Source organism: Lepidochelys olivacea (genome assembly GCF_965140295.1).
Source record: "Lepidochelys olivacea isolate rLepOli2 genome assembly, chromosome: 11".
Lineage (NCBI taxonomy): Eukaryota > Metazoa > Chordata > Testudines > Cheloniidae > Lepidochelys > Lepidochelys olivacea.
Window position 1 is genome coordinate 71,606,492 of NC_140421.1, and position 22,704 is coordinate 71,629,195.

Consider the following 22,704-nt stretch of genomic DNA (forward strand, 5'->3'; position numbering starts at 1 on the left):
ATTTTTCAATTCATCTAATACTAGTACTGCAGTGCAATCTCTTTATAATGAAAGCTGAACTTATCAATGTAAAATTACGTACAAAAAAACCTGCATTCAAAAATAAAACAAAAAACTTTAGAGCCTACAAATCCATCTATGTTCAGCCAATTGCTCAGACAAACAAGTTTGGTTACAATTTGCAGGAGATAATGCTGTCCGCTTCTTGTTTACAGTGCAACCTGAAAGTGAGAACAGGTGTTTGCATGCACTATTGTAGCTGGCATCACATGATATGGACATGCTAGATGTGCTAAAGATTCATATGGCCCTTCATGCTTCAAACCACCATTCCAGAGGACATGCTCCACGGATTCTGCTCAATAACAATCCAAAGTAGTGCAGAGCAACATATGTTCATTTTCATCATCTGAGTCAGACGCCGCCAGCAGAAGGTTGATTTTCTTTTTTGGTGGTTTGGGTTCTGTAGTTTCCGCATCGGAGCGTTGCTCTTTTAAGACTTCTGAAAGCATGCTCCTCGCCTCGTCCCTCTCAGATTTTGGAAGGCATTTCAGATTCTTAATCCTTGGGTTGAGTGCTGTAGCTATTCTGACAGGGTCAGGCCAGATGGCTATAGGAAAGTGATAGAAGGCAGATATATTAGCCCCAGGTTAAGTAGGTCCCTTTTCCCTGGGTAAGGTAATAGGGAAGGTTCCAGAACAATCAGGAACTTTCTGGAAACAATTAAGGCAGACAGGCTTAGAACACCTGCAGTCAATCAAGAAGCTGCCAGAATCAATTAAGACAGGCAGGCTAATCAGGGCACCTGGGTTTAAAAATAAGCTCACTTCAGTTTGTGGTGTGCGTGCGAGGAGCTGGGAGCAAGAGGTGCAAGAAGCTGAGAGTGAGAAGGCGTACTACTGGAAGACTGAGAAGTACAAGCATTATCAGAAATCAGGAGGAAGGTCCTGTGGTGAGAATAAAGAAGGTGTTGGGAGGAGGCCATGGGGAAGTAGCCCAGGGAGTTGTAGCTATCACGCAGCTGTTACAGGAACCACTGTAGACAGCTGCAATCCACAGGGCCCTGTGGTGGAATCCGGAGTAGAGGGCGGGACCGGGTTCCCCCCATCCCTCCATTACCCCAACTCCCTACTTGATACCGGAGGAGTTGACCTGGACTGTGGGTTCCACCAGAGGGGAAGGTCTCTGGCCTGTTCCCCGATCCACTAGGTGGATCAGCAGAAACTGAGGGGATTGTTGTTCTTCCTTTTCCCCATGCTGGCCAGTGATGAGGCTAACTGAGTGAACAGCAGATTCGAGCCACAAAAGTGGCCAAACTGAGGGCTGCTGTGAACCTTTGAGGCGAGCAAATCCGCCAATAAGGGCAGGACCCATCAAGGCACAGGAGGAACTTTGTCACACTATCTTTAGAAATCTCACATTGGTACCTTCTTTGCATTTTGTCAGATCTGTAGCGAAAGTGTTCTTAAAACAAACAACACGTACTGGGTCATCATTCGAGACTGCTATAACATGAAATACATGGCAGAATGCAGGTAAAACAGAGCAGCAGACATACAATTCTTCCCCAAGGAGTTGAGTCACAAATTTAATTAACATTTTGTTTTTTTTAATGAGCGTCAGCATGGAAGCACGTCCTCTGGAATGCTGGCCAAAGCATGAAGAGGCATACAAATGTTTAGCATAACTGGCACGTAAATACATTGCAATGACAGCTACAAAAGTGCCATGCGAAAGCCTGTTCTCACTTTCAAGTGACATTATAAATAAGAAGGGGGCACCATTATCTCCCGTAAATGTAAACAAACTCGTTTGCCTGAGCAATTGGCAGAACAAGTAATAGGACAGAGTGCACTTGTAGGGTCTATAGTTTACATTGTTTTGTTTTTGAGTACAATCATATAACAAAAAAAAAATCTACATTTTTAAGTTGCACTTTCACGATAAGGATATTGCACTACAGTACTTGTATGATGTGAACTTTTGTTTATCATTTTTATAGTGCAAATATTTGTAATGAAAAATAAAGTGAGCACTGTACACTTCCAATTCTGTGTTGTAATTGAAATCAATATATTTGGAAGTGTAGAAAAACATCCAAAAATACTTAATAAATTTCAATTGGTATTTTATTGTTTAACAGTGCACTTAAAAACTGCAATTACTTGCAATTTATTTTTTTAGTGACTTTCTGACAGGGAGGCAAATGGAATCTGCAAGAGCAATCATGCATCAGTCCCTAGCTGTGTAGATTCATTGTTTCAGGCACCCAGAGAAGCCAGCAAAGAGGTAAATCATCGCAGGGCTGGGGACACCCTAGCCACTGGCTCCTACCCTGAGCCAGCATCAGCTGCTAATCCCGGCTGGGCTGGAGGCAGGAGAGGACAGGACTTCCTCTTCCCCTGCAAGGAGTGGCTGGGGCTGTGTCTGACCCACCTCCAGAAACATCCTCCCCTGCTTCCTGCCACCATCGCTCCTCATCTGCGTGCGGAGCTGCTCCCCCAACTGCCTAACCCCCGTGCATCTGGATTTCCCATACCCAGACACCCACACCAAGCCTCACCCCATACACCCAGAACTCCCCTAGTCTTCCATACCCAAACTCAACCCCTGCATCTGGAGCCTCCCTGCACCCTGACCACCTCCCACTGAGCTCCTTGCAATCAAACCCCCACACTGATGAGCCCCAGCCCCTGCACTCCCGAGCCCGCACATCCAAATCCCCACGCCACTGACCTCCAACTGGCTGCACCCAGACCCCCACACCACCAACCCCACTCCCCCAGCACAGAGACACCCCCACTGAGACCCTCACACCATCCGCTGATCCCCAACCACTTTCACTTGGAAGGCCCAGTCCCATTGCACCTGCTCTTGGAACCCCCGCCCCCAACGAGCCTCTGTGCATCCAGATCCCCCACACTGAGACCCCCCACTGAGCTGCCTCCATCTAGATGGCCCCACACAGAATCCTCTCACCCCACACCTGGATCCCCCCACACTGAGCAACTCCACTCTTGGATCCTGCCTGGTTGAGCTTGCCTGCCCCACACCTGGAGCAGAGCAGCAGGGCCTCAGTGTGTTTCTGTGGCAGGCCCAGGCCTTGTGCCGTGTCAGGGTCGGGCGCAGCCTCACCACTGAGTCCATGTCCTGGGGGTGGGGAAGCTGCAGGGTGATCCCCACCTTCATACAGCCAGTGGCCTGGCTGCCATGCTGGAGCCTCTGCATTTATTTATTGACAAATAAAACTTACTAAATTTTGCAGGATTTTAAAATACCATGCACAGAATTTTTAATTTTTTGACACAGAATACGCTCAGGAGTAACCCTATGCCCTGAACGATGCAGGTGTCCTGTGGAAAAAATAGTACGGTATAGCGTGTAACAACACTATCACATAATGCATACCTGCATGGGGGCAAATTAAGGTTGTCTGTGCAATCCTAACCTTTTGAGTACTAGACTCTACTACCAACATTTCCTCTAATTTTTCCCATCCACGTGCAGAATGAATTGTTATGTGCACCAATATGGAGATGATCTGTGGTGGGGGTGGCGCCGAAGGGGTTCAAAGTGTGGGAGGGGGCTCAGAGCTGGGGCATGGGGTTGGGGTGCAGGGGAATGAGGACTCCGGCTGGGGGTGTGGGCTCGAGGGTGCAGGACAAGGATGAGGGGTTATTGGTGCAGGAGGGGCCTGAGGGCTGGGGCAGAGGTTTGGGGTACAGGGGGGTGAGGACTCCGGCTGGGGGTACAGACACTGGATTGGGGCCAGGGATGAGAAGTTTGGGGTGAAGGCTGCCATGGGCTGCGGCAGGGAGAGAGCACCTGGGCTGGGGAAGAGCATCTCTCCCCGTCCCAGCAGCACCTGGGCTGGGGCAGGGGAAGAGGTTCCTCTCTCCATCCACCGCCCCAGCGGCTCTTGGGGAGAGGCGCCTCTTCTCTGACACCACAGCAGCTCTGGGGCTGGGTCCAGGGGAGATGCGTCTCTCCCCACTGCAGGCCTGGAGCTGCGAGGGAGAGGGGTGTCTCCTGGCCGCGCCGCAGCCCCGGGGCTGGGGATGTTAAGTGCACGGCCCTTGGTGACCTCCTGTATGGCAATGCACCTTAGAGGGAACTTAGTCTGCATCCTTAGCCCTGGTCTACACTAGGACTTTAGGTCGAATCTAGCAGGGTTAAATCGATGTAAACCTGCACCTGTCCACACAATGAAGCCCTTTATTTCGACTTAAAGAGCTCTTATAATCGATTTCCTTACTCCACCCCTGACAAGGGGATTAGCGCTTAAATGGGCCTTGCCGGCTTGAATTTGGGGTACTGTGGACACAATTTGACAGTATTGACCTCCGGGAGCTATCCCAGAGTGCTCCATTGTGACCCCTCTGGACAGCACTCTCAACTCAGATGCACTGGCCAGGTAGACAGGGAAAGGCCGCAAACTTTTGAATCTCATTTCCTGTTTGGCCAGCGTGGCAAGCTGCAGGTGAGCATGCAGAGCTCATCAGCACAGGTGACCATGATGGAGTCCCAGAATCTCAAAAGAGCTCCAGCATGGACCGAATGGGAGGTATGGGATCTGATCGCTGTATGGGGAGAGGAATCCGTGCTATCAGAACTACGTTCCAGTTTTCGAAATGCCAAAACCTTTGTCAAAATCTCCCACGGCATGAAGGACAGAGGCCATAACAGGGACCCGAAGCAGTGCCGCGTGAAACTGAAGGAGCTGAGGCAAGCCTACCAGAAAACCAGAGAGGCAAACGGCCGCTCCAGGTCAGAGCCCAAAACATGCTGCTTCTTTGATGAGCTGCATTCCATTTTAGGGGGTTCAGCCACCACTACCCCAGCTGTATTGTTTGACTCCTTCAATGGAGATGGAGGCAACAGGGAAGCAGGTTTTGGGGATGAAGAAGATGATGAGGAGGAGGTTGTAGATAGCTCAGAGCAAGCAAGCGGAAAAACCGGTTTTCCCGACAGCCAGGAACTGTTTCTCACCCTGGACCTGGAGCCAGTACCCCCCAAACCCACCCAAGGCTGCCTCCTGGACCCGGCAGGCGGAGAAGGGACCTCCGGTGAGTGTACCTTTTAAAATACTATACATGGTTTAAAAGCAAACATGTGAAAGGATTAATTTGCCCTGGCATTCGCGGCTCTCCTGGATGTACTCCCAAAGCCTTTGCAAAAGGTTTCTGGGGACGGCAGTCTTATTGCATCCTCCATCGTAGGACACTTTATCACTCCAGGCCAGTAACACATACTCGGGGAATCATTGCACAACAAAGCATTGCAGTGTATGTTTGCTGGCATTCAAACAACATCCGTTCTTTATCTCTCTCTGTTATCCTCAGGAGAGTGAAATATCATTCATGGTCACCTGCTTGAAATAGGGTGCTTTTCTTCAGGGGACACTCAAAGGAGCCCATTCCTGCTGGGCTGTTTGCCTATGGCTGAACAGAAATGTTCCTCGCTGTTAGCCACGGGGGGTGTAGCCACTGTTTTATAAAATGTGTGTTTTTAAATACCGCTGTCCCTTTTTTTTTCCTCCACCAGCTGCATGTGGTTTCAATGATCACAGGATCTTCTCCTTCCCAGAGGCTAGTGAAGATTAGAAAGAAAAAAAAACGCACTCATGATGAAATATTCTCTGAGCTCATGCTGTCCTCCCACACTGACAGAGCACAGACGAATGCGTGGAGGCAAATAATGTCAGAGTGCAGGAAAGCACAAAATGACCGGGAGGAGAGGTGGCAGGCTGAAGAGAGTAAGTGGCGGGCTGAAGACAGGGCTGAAGCTCAAATGTGGCGGCAGGGTGATGAGAGGAAGCAGGATTCAATGCTGAGGCTGCTGGAGGACCAAACCAGTATGGTCCAGTGTATGGTTGAGCTGCAGCAAAGGCAGCTGGAGCACAGACTTTTGCCACTACAGCCCCTGTGTAACCAACCGCCCTCCTCTCCAGACGCCCAAGAACGCGGTGGGGGGGGCCTCCGGCCAACCAGCCACTCCACCACAGAGGATTGCCCAAAAAACAGAAGGCTGGCATTCAATACATTTTAAAGTTGTAAACTTTTAAAGTGCTGTGTGGCATTTTCCTTCCCTCCTCCACCACCCCTCCTGGGCTACCTTGGTAGTCATCCCCCTATTTGTGTGACGAATTAATAAAGAATGCATGAATTTGAAGCAACGACGACTTTATTGCCTCTGCAAGCAGTGATCGAAGGGAGGAGGGGAGGGTGGTTAGCTTACACGGAAGTAGAGTGAACCAAGGGGCGGGGGGTTTCATCAAGGAGAAACAAACAGAACTTTTACACCATAGCCTGGCCGGTCATGAAACTGGTTTTCAAAGCTTCTCTGATGCGTACTGCGCCCTCCTGTGCTCTTCTAACCGCCCTGGTGTCTGGCTGCGCGTAACCAGCAGCCAGGCAATTTGCCTCAACCTCCCACCCCACCATAAACGTCTCCCCCTTACTCTCAGATATTGTGGAGCGCACAGCAAGCAGTAATAACAGTGGGAATATTGGTTTCGCTGAGGTCTAACCGAGTCAGTAAACTGCGCCAGCGTGCTTTTAAACGTCCAAATGCACATTCTACCACCATTCTGCACTTGCTCAGCCTGTAGTTGAACAGCTCCTGACTACGGTCCAGGCTGCCTGTGTACAGCTTCATGAGCCATGGCATTAAGGGGTAGGCTGGGTCCCCAAGGATAACTATAAGCATTTCAACATCCCCAAAGGTTATTTTCTGGTCTGGGAATAAAGTCCCTTCCTGCAGCTTTTGAAACAGACTAGAGTTCCTGAAGATGCAAGCGTCATGTACCTTTCCTGGCCATCCCACGTTGATGTTGGTGAAACGTCCCTTTTGATCCACCAGAGCTTGCAGCACTATTGAAAAGTACCCCTTGCGGTTTATGTACTAGCCGGCTTGGTGCTCCGGTGCCAAGATAGGGATATGGGTTCCGTCTATGGCCCCACCACAGTTAGGGGAATCCCATTGCAGCAAAGCCATCCACTATGACCTGCACATTTCCCAGGGTCACTACCCTTGATCTCAGCAGATCTTTGATTGCGTGGGCTACTTGCATCACAGCAGCCCCCACAGTAGATTTGCCCACTCCAAATTGATTCCCAACTGACCGGTAGCTGTCTGGCGTTGCAAGCTTCCACAGGGCTATTGCCACTTGCTTGTGAACTGTGAGGGCTGCTCTCATCTTGGTATTCATGCGCTTCAGGGCAGGGGAAAGCAAGTCACAAAGTTCCATGAAAGTGCACTTCCGCATGCGAAAGTTTCGCAGCCACTGGGAATTGTCCCAGACCTGTAACACTATGCGGTCCCACCAGTCTGTGCTTGTTTCCCGAGCCCAGGATCAGCGTTCCACAGCATGAACCTGCCCCATTAGCACCATGATGCATGCATTGTCAGGGCCCATGCTTTCAGAGAAATCTGTGTCCATGTCCTGATCACTCACATGACCGTGCTGAATTCGCCTCCTCGCCCGGTATCGCTCTGCCAGGTTCTGGTGCTGCATATACTGCTGGATAATGCGTGTGGTGTTTAACGTGCTCCTAATTGCCAAAGTGAGCTGAGCGGCCTCCATGCTTGCCTTGGTATGGCGTCCGCACAGAAAAAAGGCGCGGAACGATTGTCTGCCGTTGCTCTGACGGAGGGAGGGGCGACTGACGACACGGCTTACAGGGTTGGCTTCAGGGAGCTAAAATCAACAAAGGGTGTGCCTGTACATCAAGGAGTATTTCAGGCAGGACTGCACGGAGGGTTCCAATAAGAAATGGTGCACCTAAGTTATCGTTGTTATTGGAACAAGGAAGTTAGCCTGGCCTCTGATTGATACATGGCTAGATTTACCTGACTACACCTACTCTGTGAGTGACTGCAGTGTGACCTAGAGGAATGAATCCCCTAGACGGGGGGATGGGGGGAAGCAAATGAGTACAAAACAAATCTGGTCTATTTCTTGTTTTGATACACTCCATCTATCTTTTACATCTTTGGCCGGCAGCAGACGGTGCAGAAGGACTGCATGCCATCCACATCTCAGGTCTGCTCGGCAGAAGATGGTACAATACGACTGCTAGCAATCTATATCGCCTGCCTGCTCACCATAAGATGGTTCAATAGGACTGACTGCAGGACTAAAGAGAATGACTTGATCAAGTCACTCCAAATTTAGTCTCTGCGCCCATGTCTGCCCAGGCGCTCCTGATCAACCTCACACAGGCGACCAGGAGCACCTTGGACATGACGATGACGGCTACCAGTCCTATTGCACCGTCTGCTGCCACAAGGCAATGGGTTGCTGCTACTGTGTAGCAATGCAGTACCGCATCTGCCAGCACCCAGGAGACATACGGTGACAGTGAGCTGAGTGGGCTCCATGCTTGCCGTGGTATGGCATCTGCACAGGTAACTCAGGAAAAAAGGCGCGAAACGATTGTCTGCACTTGCTTTCATGGAGGGAGGGAGGGAACGGTAGCCTGACGATATGTACCCAGAACCACCCGCGACAATGTTTTAGCCCCATCAGGCATTGGAATCTCAACCCAGAATTCCAATGGGCAGCGGAGACTGCGGGAACTGTGGTACCCACAGTGCAACGCTCCGGAAGTCGACTCTAGCCTCGGTACTGTGGAAGCACTTCACCGAGTTAATGCACTTAGAGCATTTTCTGTGGGGACACACACACTCGAATATATCAAACCGATTTCTAAAAAACCAACTTCTATAAATTCGACCTAATTTCGTAGTGTAGACATACCCTTAAACTTCAAAACTGGGGCTTGGGGGGTAATTAGATGCATCAGGTGAGAAGTGTGGCAACTAATACCATAAACTCTCATTTCAATCCATGGTAATTCCATGCCATTTAGAACTTGTGAACTGAATGAAGTTGCTTTATCTGCCATGTGCTACATATTACCACCACAGCTTTGTCTACTCCAATAAAGTTGTTCCTTACCATGTAGGGTTGCCAATTTTGGTTGGATGTATCCTTGGAGATGTCATTACATGACAATCTTTAATGAAAGGTTAATCTTTAATTCCTGGGGACTCCAGGCAAATCCTGAAGGGTTGGCAACCCTAGGTAACATGGGTATGACTTTGCAGTGGGAGGCTCAGATGCTGGCTAGACTAAACTGGTTAGTCAAACCCAGCTGACAACCAACCAGTTTAAATGTGCACTGCAAAAAAAATCTAAGGGAACAGACTCTGAGACTCAGAGGGCAAAGACACCCTTTGTTATGCACATTGCCTTAAAGCCACTAGCTACACAGTAACTGTGTTATGAACGGGGAACTTTTTCCAAATTTCTGCACCTTCAACAGCCAAAAACTGTTCAATTTGCAAAAAAATGGAATTCTACACAAACAGAATATTTACTGGTTTGTAGTGCCACAGGGTCATCTAAGAGGACGACAGGAGGCACAGAAATGAATGGCTTGATAGCCATAAATTAAAAAAAAAAAAAAAATCAACAGCCACCCAGGGAGAACTTTGTTTTATTGTGTACTGTCAGGAAAGGTACCTTCAATATATATGGATATATTCTCAACCTCCTAGCTCAGGACCTGACCACCAAAAGTGTCTTGACTGAAAAGCAGGAGAGAAACCAAAGCCATAGGAGCTTGAAACAGGGAAAACAAAATTTATGCAGAACGAGAGTTATACTCCACACCAGCATAAGGAGGTGAGGTCCAGCAAAGAGATTCTAGACCACTCAAGAACCTGGCGATCACATGACAGGAGCTCATGGAAAACTCTCTAATTGCCTCCCTTCAAGATGAATGTCCATCTCTGAGACACAACAGAAGCAGCCCCTTCCAAGCCTTCCAGGAAAACACTTCCAGCAATCCACAGAAGGAACCCCTTAGTGCTTGCCCAAGGTGGACTTGAGGGAAGAGGAAGGGGCTTCTCTTTATAGCCACCCTGGATTTCTGTAAGTGGAGACTACCTGGTCTGACAAGTGCTGTTTAGCCAAGAGCTCTCTCTTTTGAGCCAGACCTTTTATGGAAATTGTTTTTTTTATTGTTCTCTCTTTTTTTTTTTTCGGGGAGGGGGGATTTTGGCAATACACTGGGCCTTGAATAAGAGACCTTGCGTAAGAAAGGAAGGAGAAGAGAATCTCTGGACAAGAGGGTCATCTGTTTGAACAGCACGACTAGCAGGACCATTCTGAAGTGAATGAGAACCTCCTTGTGCCCAGAATTTCCCAAGGATCCCAAGAATCAGAGGGAAGGAAGATATCTGCCTGGTGAAATTGGGGTGGTTGGGGGAGGGCACTGAGCTTTAGTGTCACGTCTGCTCCCATACTACCCTGCAAGGAAGAGGGTGAAAGTCCCATGAGGCAAACAGAACAGAACAGGCCTGCCATACAATGGCTCAGGTCCACTAATAGTCATTGCGGCCCCCCAATGAACTGTTATGATCTCACTTCTACCACCACAGTGGCAGGATCTGCTCTCTCACAGCAAGTACGCTGTAGCTGAGAACATAAGCAAGCGCATGTTGATTCTACCCCCATAGGCTATATGCTGGCTATCAAAAACCTAGAAGTCTGTTAGAGGTGGAACTGCCTGCAACAATCAAAAAAGCATGAACTCAGATTCCAGAATGACACAACAGAGGTACAAAGAAAGGAAGTCTATTTTTATTGTGGCTAGTTATTTTTGGTTTGTTTGTTTTTATCTACCCAAAGACTCCAGGTATTTGAAAAGACATTTTGTTATTTCTCAAGCTATGTTTACACTACCGACAGATCGACGCTCCAGCAATCGAGGCACCGGGTGTCGATTCAGCGGGTCTAGTGAAGACCTGTTCAATCAACAGCAGAGCGTTCTCCTGTCGGCACTGGTACTCCTCCCGGAACGAGAAGAGTAAGTTAAGTCGATGAGAGAGTGTCTCCCATCGACCCAGTGCGGTGTAGACACCGCAGTAAGTCGACCTAAAATACGTCAACTCCAGATACGTTATTCACATAGCTGGAGTTGCGTAACTTAAGTCGACTTACCACGGTAGTGTAGACATAGCCTTAGTCTACACATCAGTTTTCCATTGGATGTATCCGTGGCCTTTTCAGGATTTCCATTATTATTTTACACCACTTGAAAATCTCTGCTGAGTGCCTCACAGTATGCATAAAAGATAAGGTTCATGCCCTGAAAAGCTCACAACCTAAGTGAGAAATTATGCTACAAATTGGTGGAGAAGAGGGCAATGAAACAGCAGGGCGGGACTAGGTAGGAAGGACTGAAATGTCTAGAGTAAGAGGTCACTTTAATGATGTCTGCAACAAATTGAAGTTTATTTCTTTTAAAACATGTATCAACTCCATTGCCATTTGATGCACACGGTTGACCAAGAAAAGCACACCGAATGTTCTGGTTGTGAGACATAGCATTATCTTTTGGAAGGGTCCCAGTGAGGAAATGTAATTAGGTTCCAACTGTTCATTCAATAATTGTGGTATTTTCCCCACTATTTGTCTCCTTTTTATGTATTAGTTTCAAGTCCTGAGGATCAAAAGCATTACACTTCACAAATGTTATTCATTGCTATATATACACCGTTAACGTACAAGATTCTCCAAATCTTACAACGTAACAGAGTGCCCATATGCATTTATCATACAAGTCTTCATGGTTCCAATATTTTAATCCGTTGGCTAAAAAAAAGGCATTATGAGCGTAAGTAATGCACCTGACAAGTCAAATGAGTTAACTACTCCTGAGGACATTCTGCACCAAAAAATTAAAAATTCTATGCACAATATTTCAAAATTCTGCAAGATTTCTCAATAAATAAATGCAGAGGCTACACCTACAGTGACCTAAGAAAATGATTGTTCTTCCATACACAGATACTAAAACCAGCTGGACCAGAGTGGAAATCTCAGCACTATTTTAATAACTTCTCAGGAGTGTAATATCAGTTGCAAAGAAAACAGATGAATAATCACAACGTGTGTTAAATTACCAGAAATAGGTATAGGTCTGAAAATCTGAAACAAAAACTAGCCAGCAACTGTGCACAGTAAAGAATTTGTCCCAAAAATATTTTAAAAATAAAAATCCAATAGACTCTCACTTAACAGAATCATATAATTGTTTATGAATTATAGTTTGAACCCTATAGTTTGGGTTCGTGGTCCCACAAGATCTATTTATTCTTTTCAATTTTTGCACAGCACAGAGACCTGGGAGGGGTCCGCAAGAAAAGTTACAAAATAAAAACATTTCCACAGATACGACGGAGAAAAAAATTGATAACGCAAGTCAAAGACCCACACAACTATACAACAGTGCCCACGACTTTAATCATAACCCTAGGAAATTCCTTTTTCAGAAAGCAAGCAGTAAAATAATGCCTTTACATTTACAAGCTGATGTGTCACAAATACACAGGGAAATTTTACTGGGGAAAAAAAATCCCACCATTGAAGAACTTGATAAAAAGAAAGCCAGAATGTTATCTGGGGTAATTAGTGACAAGCAGGGCTCAAATTTTATTGGGCCATGCCAAAACAGTAACCTCTCACTTTTGGGGCTACTGTGACAGACATTGCAACCCCATGCAGTATCTTTGGGGACTGCTGTATTAAATTTACGAATGCTTTATCTATGATTGTGTTCTACTCCAGGGGGGAAGATTACCATAGCTTCTCCAGGAACTGAAAAGATAAAATAAAAGCTGAGATTGTGACATTACCTGACTTTGGGAGCCAGGACCTAACTACATGCCAATTGTGTCTGTGCCTTAATCCAGCCCTGCCCAGGGATATATCTGAACCTCAATGATGGAAGCACCAGCCTGAGTTCAGCAGTACTCAGCAAACTACATACGCACACTCTTTAGCCAGTAGCGTCTCATTTGACTAGCTCAAATAAATGGAGCTGTGTTTACAAACGGAATTTGGCAGAGCACCAACCACCTCCTTCTCCTCCTCTCCACTCCAAGTCCTGACCACATGGGTTAAGTAATCCGTTTTCTCGGCAGCAAATAGACATTGCTCCCCTTGAACGGGTTCTCACAAGAAATTTTTTGGTGGTCTTAGGAGTGTGGCCATCAACTCTTGCTGGTGGCCACTCTCACAATTTTTCTAAAATATTTAACTTTAGGAAAAACAAATATTCACATCTACATGTCCAAATGTTTGTAATTTATGTAAGTAGGGTTTTTTGCTGACTCAATAATAAAAATAATGTACAATTCTCTGTATTCTTTACTGGACAGAACAGAAACAAAGTAAGATGCTCTTCAGGATCTTGTCTTTTTTGTTGTTTCTTTTGCTTTTTTTATTCTTTTTTTAGACTTGCTAGCCAGTAAGTCTACTGCTGTGAAAACTGATATTCGTATGTTTGTTAATATCGCTTTAAAAAGCAGACTTATTATCTAGCTGGGAGGCAGTGAAAAGCGATATTAACATACATACAAATATCGCTTTTCACAGCAGACTTACTCAGCTCCGGCACAAACTGGGTGACAAATTAAGCCCTGGATAGAGAGGTGGGTAGGGAGGCAGCAGGGGTCAGGGGCGATAGAGGTACTGAGGGAAGTGGTGGGGGCCCAGCCAGGGGATGGAACCCCACAGCCAGAGCCTGCTGCCTGCCACTGCAAGGCAGAAGCTGGAAGCCCAAGCCCCACTGCCCCTGGGAACGTGGAGAACTCACATCATCTGCCTGCTCCTCCGGCATTTGTGGCTCCAGAGAGGTACAGGGCCCAACCCCAGCTGGCAGCCAGAAGAGGGCCCACTTCTTTGCCCCCCCTCCCAGGCCAATCACTGCCCAGGAGGCTGTGGCCACAAGAAGAGCCCCTGGTGGCCGCATTTGAGAAACTCTGCCTTAGAAGTCATTTTTGTATACTAGCCAGATGGTTGATACTTTTGTAATTAAAACCTCAGACTAGGAATCAAAAGATTTGCATTCTATTTCAACAACACTGCTAATGTGACCTCTGAGAAGTCACTTTACTTCCCTGTGCTTCATTTTCTTCATTAGTACATAACACAACTATAGTAGATTGTGTAACACTAAATTCATTGATTGGCACTGCAGAGAAAACACCACTGAAATGGGAAAATACCACATGACGTAATATTCCGCTCCGCTGTACATTAACCCACCCTCCTGATGTTTAACTCGCAACTCCCAGTATTTTTGAGTAGTGTGTAAAGAGAAATAATGAGATCAGGAGAGGACAACCTAGAACTCTATATACACAGAGTCCAATGAAGCTAAATGAGCAAACCCCCAGTAACTGATGGGAGTTGTAGGCACTGAGCACCTTGCATGAAGTACTCAGCAACTAAAGTATCAAACCCCAAAGCATATGATATTTAATACAGTAAACATCTTCTCCTTTCTGCATCCTAACTGGTCCATTTAACTGAGGCTGTTAATATGCTAGCTTGTGACAGGAGCAAATGTTATATGCTTTTCATATTTCCATAAATCCCTCAACTAAAGAGCCACAAGCAGAAGCGCACAACCCAAAATTAATCTAAGTGTCAGTGAACATAACGATCGTGCTGTGGCACAAGAGAGGCAGGTTTAGCAGTTAACATGGCCCTTCACTTCCTCAGGTATATTACATAGTTGATCATTAGTCTGGGAACATGACCTGTTATAGGGTATGACTCACTACACAAGTTCCTTCATGAGGGGAGATTTATGGGTAAAAATGAATGTACATGAGGTGGAACTAGTTGGCCATCCTGCCATCCAGCTGGTACTGCTCGTTTGAATGATGTTTCAGTAGTATAATCACATTTCTGTTTTTATTAAATGGTAAAACTGAGTTTTGCTTTTAGCAGGGGTTGCACAAAAACAAAACCAGCAGAAGGTCATCATAAGACTTGTGCTGCCTGACAACCTGAATTTCATTCTCTGCAGCAGCTACACGTCAAAAGTTTGTCTCCTCTACTTGCAAGTCCCTGTCCCCAGTATTATGGAAACAGAAGGATAGGAATCATGGTGAAATGGGCTCTCATACTCAGCCAAGATGTGATCACTTGGCAACGCAAGCCTTCCAAAAAGCGTGGTATGTAAAGCAGACAGACAGCAAGGAGACAAGGAAGGTAAAGAGAAGATGTATCATATGTGTCATTAACCATGGTTTAAGCAAATGATTTGTCAAACCAGTACAATTGTACAACAGAACACTGCTAGTACTAACAGAGTACACAACTAACTTCCCTTTATTTCAAAATTCAATAGGCTATTTAAGTGTTAGCGAAAGTCAATCTGTTGTGGTCACACTAGCACTTCATTCAATATCATCGTGTTCTAGGTATCACCATGTGTTTCACCCTCCCTGTAGCATGTACACTTCTGAAATAAAAACAAACTTTACTGACATGTCATTAACACATTGTCAGCTGTGATGCTGCTCTGATGGATAGGTGGATTTGGCACATGCAAATCTACCATTGCGGTCTCTTGCTTGCTGGGATAATCTCCACTTTAACCAAGGCTGGGGGCAGGGGAGACTCCCACTCAGTACAAGAAAGTTTACTTAGTGAGTGAGGTGTTCTCAAGTTAAACTAATATAATTTTGTACGTTTCATTTTGTGCTCTCCTAATGGGAAAAGCTGAGCAAAAAAGAGTTAATCTTATCATAATCTTCTTAGTTTTCATCACTGCTCCTGCTGGAAACCTGCAGTATGCATTATCAGCTGGGGCTGGTCTTTTCTTTTCTCACCTCATCTCAGCAACATCATCTATGGCCATATCTATACTACAGAATTACATCAACTTAAGTTACATGGGAATTCAGCCAGCACAATTATTACATAGTTTGTGTGTGTCGACACTGTGCTCTTTGTGTCGGTGGTGTGCGTCCTTACTAGGAGCGCTTGTATAGATGCAGAGAACAGTGTACCATGGGTAGCTATCCCACTGTGCTACTTGCCACCGTATAGGGTGTTTTGGGAAGGTTTTGCAATGCCTCATGGGGCAGAAACAAGTCTCACAGGGATCCCGCGGAGCATGGGTTTAACTTCCCATGATGCAGTGTTTTCTATCCCAAACTGTTTCATGCCTCCTTTCAAAATCACCCACACAAACCTGTGTGTCCCACCTCCCTGTCTGCCATCTGTGACAGAAGCATGGATTCTGCATAGCTCTGCACTACTGTGATAAGCGTGAGCACAGGACAATATGTGCAGAGCCGCAAGAGGAGCTGCGGGGAATATGATTATTCCTTGAAAGCTAGACTGCTGTGGGACATGGAAAGAAACAATTCAAAGGTTGTTGGCGGCATTTATGGAGCAGCTTCCGACAGTGGAGCGCCAATTCTGGGCCCAAGAAATAAGGATGGTCATGCAGATTTGGGATGACAAGCACTGACTGCAGAACTTTTAGATGCTCAAGGCCACATTTCTGGATCTGTGTGCAGAGCTCCCTCCAGCATAGCAACACCAAAATGAGATCTGCACTGACAGTGGAAAAGCAAGTGGCGATTGCATTGTGGAAACTTGCGATGCCGGATTGCTACCAATCAGTCCGTAATCAATCTGGAGTTAGGAAATCCAAAACAAAGGCCCTGCACACTTGCCAGACCCTAATTGCCTCCTGCTAGGAAGAACTGTGAATCTAGCCAATGTGCAGGACATAGTGGGTGGTTTTGCAGCAATGGGCTTTTCAAACTGCGGTGGGGTGATAGATGGCACGCATATCCCCATTTTGGCACCAGACCACCTTGCCTTCAAGTACACCAACAGAAAGTGCTACTTTCCCATGGTAATACAAAAAGAGCTGGTGGATCACTGGGGATGCTTCACCAACCTCAGTGTGGACTGGCCAAGGTGCAAAACACATGCAGGATTCTTCAGAGAGCTGAAAGCAGGGACTTGCTTTCACAACCAGCAGCTTACCACTAGTGATCCTGGGAGACTCAGCCTACCCCTTGCTCCCATGGCTCATGAAGCCATACACCAGCACCCTGACAGCACCAAGGAGTGCTTCAACTACAGGCTGAGCAGGTGCAGAATGACAGCTGAATGTGCCTTTGGGCATTTGAAGGGTTGCTGGCGTGGTCTACTCATGAGATTGGACCTCAGGGAAAAAAATATTCCAATGGTTATCGCTGCCTGCTGTGTCCTGCATAGTATCGGTGAAGCAAAGGGAAGTGGAGATGGAGCAGCTGTCTGCTGATTTTGAGCACCCAGATACCAGGGCTATAAGAAGAGCTCAACATGGAGCTATACGGCTTAGGGAGGCTTTGAAAGACCATTTTAATAGTGAGCCAAAGTAGAGTGTGTTGCTGTAGTTTGCTCTACCTGTCCTTGCCCTTTTGCAGCCCTGTATGAACCATTTGGTGAGTGTTGTGTGTGAAATAATATAACATTGCCAATGCACCTACTAATATAGTCTGTGAATGATGTCAGCACCACCTAGCATATGTTATGAACTAATAAACATGAATTATGTTTCCAAAAACACATTTATTCCACAATGATGCAAACAGAAAAAAACATTTTAAACTTTACTAAACTTCAAAAATTAAGGAAAAAACTTATGATGGGGAAAGAACAGTCATTTCCATTTCAAATTCACATAAACCAACTATGTCTTTCTCAGGTCAGCATATGTGCAGCTGTGAATGTCTTTAATGTTCCCAGGGTGGAATGGTAAGGACAGTGCAGAAACCTGATGCCACACAGAATATTGAGGGACAGGGGGCACAGATATACAGTTCTTTATGGGCTGCAGAAAGAGGCAAGCACAGGATTGTTGAACCTGCAGATCCACCAGAGTCTGCAGCATGTCTGTTTGCTGCCTGAGAAGTGCAAGCATCTCCAGCTGCACATCCCTCTTCTTTTCCTGCACCTTTCTCCTCTCCATGCTGTCTGCAATGGTGATCCTCCAAGTGTTTTTATCAGAGGCAGCAGCAGCTTGCAGGATCTCTTGGAACATGTCATCCCAAGTCCTTTTCCTTCTTCTCTTTATCTGGCTCTTCCGTTTCACTGGTGTGGATGGAGAAACCCTCATGGCCACATTTGCAGCTGCTGAAGATACAATACACAGAAGTACCATTGTCAGTGCATTTATGAGATAAGCCAAAACTTAGGAGGCTGAACTCACTCCCTTTGATCCACACAAGTTGTAAGCACTACATTGTCACTTCTCATTGGGATTTATACAGCATGAGCCATGGTGAGCACAGCCCTGGGGTGGGGGGCAAATTGGGGAAATGAGAGGGGATAGCTCACAGTCATGAGTATGTCTGTATAGGGCAACTGAACTGAATATTGGTACCACTTTCCACAGGCGGTGGTGATTTTAGCTGACCTCTCACCCCTGAGGGTAATGGAGGCTGACTGCTGGCTGGGACCCTATGCTGCAATGGTTCTCGCTCAAGTAATTGCTGAGGGGCATGAGAAAGTGTCCTACCACGGAAGAAGGAATGAGGCAGCCCTTCCCAGAAACCTACAGCAGAGGATTGCAGACAAACTCCAGGAAAGTTTCATCGCGATATCTATGAAGATTCATGGGACATCCTGGTGCACATAAATAGTGTGTTCCATGGGGCCCCCTCTGCCTAACAGTTGAGGGGGATGAGAAGCAGACAATAACTCTTCCTCTATTCGTTGTTTCACTACCTCTTCTAGAATAAGAGTAAATCAACAGATGTGTACTGCTATTTTGTGGGTTCCATCCCTGTAATTTCAAAGCAAACAGCATACTTACCAGAGTTGCCTTCCCCTGCATCAAGATCGCCTGTGCTGGACTGCGCTGGAGTCAAAAACATGTCCTGGCTCGCTGAGCAGCTGCCCCCCCCCAATCACCTGTCCCCCCCATGCTACTCTTCCTCCAATTCCTCATCCAACACCTCCTCTTCACTGTTCACAGGAGAGGCCTCTGACTCTGGCTCCTCCGAAGTATCCATAGGGCTCTTGGGGGTAGTGGCGGAGTCTCATCTAAGGATAGTATGCAGCTTTTTGGTGCATAGTCACGAACTTGCTGCTTTTACAGAGCAATTGTTAGCTTCCCTTGTCTTCTGGTACACCTGTTGCAGCTCCTTGGCTTTCACACAGCTCTGCTTTTCATCCCTCTTGTAGCCCTTCTCCTCCATGCCCAGAGTGATCTGCTCGTAGATGTCAATGTTTCTATGGCTGGATCTGAGATGTACCTGCAAAGCCTCTTCTCCCCACAGACCCAGGAAATCCAGCATCTCCTGTTTTCTCCAGGCAGGGGAGCATCTGCAGCATGTAGCCAGTGTGGTCAGCTAGGCAGTTGCTAGGTGTGCTCTCCAAGCCAGGGAACCAGGAAATGGAATTTCAAAAATTCACAGGGCTTTAAAGACGAGAGACAGTTCTCTGGCCAGCTGGCTGCTGGGCTTTGTGGGATACCTCCTGGAAGCCATTAATCGCTGATGTAAGTAACACAATGTCTACGCTGACACTGTATCAACCTAACTACATCGACCGTGACTCTACACCAATGGGGGAGGTGATTTTATTATGTTGGCATAACAGGGCAGTTACGTCGGTGGGAGCGAAATGTAAGCGTATACGCACACATAGCTACATTGATGTAAGCTGCCCTGCATCAAATTAACTCTGTAATGTAGACCAGGAATAAATCCTTGCACAAACTTACAGAATCATATCAGCTTTGTCATGCAGATTCTATTTTAAAAGGCAGCAGGAGAGAGAGAGACTCTGATCTGGTTGCACAAGAAAAATGTGAGGTGGCAAGGGAACTTCTTCATATCCCCAAACCAGTGAAGGCAAAAGAGAAATTCAGACAATCCACATCATATGCACACACAGTCCCCAAGCGAGCAAAAAATGGGATGGGGAGAAGATAGAGAAAAGAGAAGGAGACATGCAGTGGAACCCTGCACAAACAGCATGAGATCCTGTTTTCAGCTTTGTTTTCACTGAGGGACAACACACACACATCAGCTATCCCGCTGCAAAACCCTAGTCCACACCAGGCACTGGAGTTTTTATTGTGAAGTAAATAGATGAGGTCAGCCATAAATGAGGGTAGGGCATTGACCATGACTTTTTACCTGGCAGGTAAAACTACAATTTGCCTGGTATCCACTAGCTATACTTCTGTAAAATCCTAATGTGTATTAGTCATCCCACAGTAACAGGGATATGAAGCAAAAGCCTTTTTCAGGGCAATGAAGCCAAAGCCTCTGTGACTAAACAAACAGAGGCCCCTTACTCACCTCCACCCCTCCAGCAATGCCTGAAAGCAGCAAGCATATGCAGCATGCCCAGCTTTTTTAACTGGTTAGTCCCCAAGGTGTTGAACTGTTGGGGAATAGCCAATGCCTACCGTTAACTACATGTTTGCTACTCTATTTCCCCTCTATTCGACATTGGTGAGGCCTTATCTGGAGTACTGTGTCCAGTTTTGGGCCCCACACTACAAGAAGGATGTGGATAAATTGGAGAGAGTCCAGTGAAGGGCAACAAAAATGATTAGGGGTCTGGAACACATGACTTATAAGGAGAGGCTGAGGGAGCTGGGATTGTTTAGTCTGTGGAAGAGAAGAATGAGGGGGGATTTGATAGCTGCTTTCAACTACCTGAAAGGGGGTTCCAAAGAGGATGGCTCTAGACTGTTCTCAATGGTAGCAGATGACAGAACGAGGAGTAATGGTCTCAAGTTGCAGTGGGGGAGGTTTAGATTGGATATTAGGAAAAACTTTTTTCACTAAGAGGGTGGTGAAACACTGGAATGCGTTACCTAGGGAGGTGGTAGAATCTCCTTCCTTAGAGGTTTTTAAGGTCAGGCTTGACAAAGCCCTGGCTGGGATGATTTAACTGGGAATTGGTCCTGCTTTGAGCAGGGGGTTGGACTAGATGACCTTCTGGGGTCCCTTCCAACCCTGATATTCTATGATTCTATGATACTCTAGGTTCAATTGACATACTACGTATGGTGTAACAGCATAATGCAGACACAAGAAGTCTATGACCAATTCAACAAGGTAAAAAGTAAGAGAGGTTTGTCATAAGAACCCCACAGGCAAAGGAAACTCAGAGGAGGCTACTCTTGTGTTTCTAGTCCCACTGTACTTAAATATCCTAGAACAGACAGACACACAGCTGAGAGTTCACAGGAGAGTTACTGGGGATTCAATTCTTCTGGGCCACAACGAGATCTTTTGCATTGTAACTTACTTTATGCCATGCTCTGGGCAGGAGGGCTGTGAGCTACTGGGGCAGCACAGCTGCAGAGCCCGGCATGACCCGGGGCTCTGTGCTGCATGGCACGGCTGCCTGTCCTGGTGCAGCCGCGCCGCCAGCCACTGGTGCTCCAGGCAGCGCGGTAAGGGGGCCGGGTGGGGGGGGTGTTGGATAGAGGGCAGAGGAGTTCGGGGAGTGGTCAGGGACTGGGGGTGTGGATAGGGGTCAGGGCGGTCGGAGGGCAGGGAACAGGGGGGTTGAATGGGGGCAGGGGTCCCAGGGGGGCAGTCAGGAAGGAGCGCAGGGGTTGGATGGGGCAGCAGGGTGCAGTTAGGAAGAAGAGGGGGGTTAGATGGGGTGGCAGGGGGCAGTTAGGGGCAGGAGTTCCGGGGGTGGGCAGGGAGAAAGGGTGGTTGGATGGGGCAGGGGTCCCAGGGGGGCAGCCAGGAAGGGGGGGGGTGGATGGGGTGGCAGGGGGCAGTTAGGGGCAGAGGGTTTGTGGGTGGTCAGGGGACAGAGAGCAGGGGGGTTGGATGGGACAGAGGTCCCTGGGGGTCCATCAGGGAACGGGGGGTTTGGATGGGGCAGGAGTCCCGGGGGGGACCGCCAGGGGGCAAGAATCAGGAGGGTTCAGATAAGGGGCGGGGGCCGGACCATGCCTGGCTGTTTGGGGAGGCATGGCCTCCCCTAACCAACCCTCCATACAATTTCAGAAACCCGATGCAGCCCTCGGGCCAAAAAGTTTACCCGCCCTGCTTTATGCTCTCGACTTGAAAAATTACCACACAACAGCCAGAGAACTCAACCCACTAACCAGAAATCACGATAGAAGTCAAATGTGCGCACACAAAAAAGTTCCCACCACCAAGCTGCAGACATTCAGAGGCAATAAGTCTAGTTCTGTGTCTCAGTGCTGGGATTCTTAGGAGTTTGTCCCCAGCAGGTTCCACACAGTTTTTGCTTCGTATCAGTATCTCTTGGGTGCCTGATAACTCTGAAATCTTCCTGCCCCCATCTGAATGCTGGAAGGAAGTTCTTTCTCCATCCTCAACCCAAAAACTGCCTCATTACAGTGAAGGGGAACTTCTCAGCTATTCTATCAACCCCATTATCATTTGGGACACTCCAATTCCTGCCTCTAGCGTTGTTCTTAGCTTTCAAAATAGCAGCTCTGTGAAATTCCCTCATCCAGGCCATGCATTTTTATCTCCAGATATTCCTTTTGTCGATGGCATCTCCCACCTATACTCTCTTCAAGCTCAGCTAAAGTAATGCCAAAAATAAACAATTTATAAAAGGCTGCTTTAATTTGCATTCTTCTGGAACTAACATTAAGACCATTTGGTATCTTGCCTCCCACTAATCTCCAGTCTTTTAGGAAATCAAATGGAGTCCTGACAAAAAACAACAGAAAAAAACCAACATTTCAGCTAGACAATTCATTTTGAAATTTTTTTTTTAAAACTGAATGCTTTTTCATTGTTCTTAAGATCCAAGGGTTTGGGTCTGTGGTCACCTACACAAATTGGTGAGGATTTTTATCAAACCTTCCC

The 22,704-nt window shown here is 47.0% G+C and overlaps 1 protein-coding gene across 4 annotated transcripts in view; it reads right to left on the minus strand.

Moving 5' to 3' along the window:
• Nucleotides 1–22,704, minus strand: part of AGAP1 (ArfGAP with GTPase domain, ankyrin repeat and PH domain 1) — a 680,164-nt gene that overhangs the window by 425,146 nt on the left and 232,314 nt on the right. The gene's annotated exons all lie outside the window — the stretch shown is intronic.